Below are 2089 nucleotides of genomic sequence, written 5' to 3'. Positions count from 1 at the left end.
CAAGTTTTATTTTAACTTGATTTGCAGATATTTGGAAGAAAAATATACCTGAGTTCAGTTCAAATACCACCGTGTAAGTTTTTTGTGACGGAAACTTACCATGTACGTTGTATATCAATCATACAGGGAAAGAACCAACAAGTAAAATCTTCCATATAGGCACCATATAAGCAGGCGGAGGGGCCACGTTCTTTCTTCCCTCGATCTGAAACGTCCGGGCGGCGATCGGCATCAAGGTCACGGCGGGGTGACAATGGATCACACGGAAGCGCTGCCGCGCGACGTGCTTGCCAGCATCCTCCGCCGCCTCTCTCAGCGGGACCTCGCCGTGTCACGCTGTGTGCACACAGCCTGGCGCACCCTCGTGGACCGCCGCCGGCTGCTGCGTCTCCGGGCCGAGGACCTTCCGCACTCCGTGGAAGGCATCTTCGCCAACTGCAACGGCTGCCCGCGACCGTACTTCCTCGGCCGGCCGTCCACGCAGCACCCCGGCGTCGACTACGGAAACCTAAGCTTCCTTCCTGACTACGACAGCGGCCACAGAAAGATGGCAGGTCACTGCAACGGACTCTTGCTCTACGGCTATATAAGTGGGAAGAGTTCTACTTCTGCATGCGTTGTTAACCCTGCCACGCGACGCTGGGAGCACCTCCCCGCCATGCCTGCTGACAACGACGGGGAATGCCGGGCCGCATATCTCGCGTTCGACCCTACCGTGTCGCCGCACTACGAGGTGTTCATGATCCAGTCTAAGGATCTAGGACTGTTCCATTTAACCGACTGCGAAAAGGTGGGCGTGCCACAGGAGCAGCTCGTCGAGGAAAGCTTCACTTTAAGTTGCACCTATTCGTCCAAAGTTCGGGGGTCCGTGGAGGTCCCACAACACTCGGAGGAATGGCCACCGCCCGTGTTGACGCTCGAGGTTTTTTCCTCGGGCACAGGACAATGGCATGAGAGGTCGTTTCTTCGGGAGGGCAGCGCTGCGACGAGAGCGGTTGAGGCGCGGGGTAGTTTGTTTTTCATGTGGTACGGTGGGTTTATGTCCGAACCAAGATGGCGCTACAGCGTGTATTGTCACGGAGCATTACACGTGCTGCTTTTCCGCGGTGAATTTGTCATGAGGTAAACATCATGAACGCATATGAAGTTATATATCCCTTTGCCAACTCTACCACCATTCACATATTGTTTATTTTTACACAAGCATTCTATCGCTTGTAGCATTCAGAACTGTTGTTGACATTGTTGGTGACGTTTTCCGTAGGTTATCATCCTCTGATGGCAAATTCAGAGTAATAAAAACTCCAATAGATGCCAAGGAAAGCAAAGCTGGACAGAGCTACATTGGAAGATTAGGGAAGGATGTGTACTTTGCAAGTATTAATGATCGAATTCGGATTTGGACCCTGAGTGAATCAAGCGGTCAGATAGACTGGGTGCTCAAGAGTAACATCGGCCTTGAGCCATTTGCAAATATAACTCCGCTCCTTAAGGGACTTGACAGCCCCTGGATCTTAAATGATTATGAGGTTCTTGACAGATATGGTAATAACAAAAAGCTAGCCGAGGAGAATTTTGATTGGCACTCAGATTATGATGATTTTCTGGGTACCAACGATGCGGGTGGACATCTTCCTAAACTCTTTAACTTGATTGGATTTCACCCCTACAAAGAGATTGCCTTCTTCTTGGTGGATCGCTTCGAAGCAGTGGCTTACCATCTGGATAGCTCAAAAGTTCAGTACATAGGTTATCTACGTCCAATCTACGACAGTTATACGATGACGGTGGACGATACATTTCTATACACCCCGTGCAAGACCGGAGACCTTTCATAAAATGTAAACACAGCTGACGATTAAATTACATATATTTGTGTTCCTAGCTTGGTTATAGTTTACTTGCTCTATATCATTTTACGCGTGCCGTCTTTTTCCGTGAGTTTGTCTGCAGATACTTTGTATTGTGCATCCATTTTCTGTTCGTTCCATGGTTCAGCCTCATGCTATGGTTGTTCTTTTAGTTTTTCAATTGCAAAGATGGCTCATGCATCCTTTGCGATTAGCCAAAACATAGATGCTCGACTATG

Source organism: Lolium perenne, chromosome 3 (assembly GCF_019359855.2).
Source record: "Lolium perenne isolate Kyuss_39 chromosome 3, Kyuss_2.0, whole genome shotgun sequence".
Taxonomy (NCBI): Eukaryota; Viridiplantae; Streptophyta; class Magnoliopsida; order Poales; family Poaceae; genus Lolium; species Lolium perenne.
The sequence above is the reverse complement of the archived record's forward strand: the minus strand, read 5'-3'. Positions refer to the sequence as shown.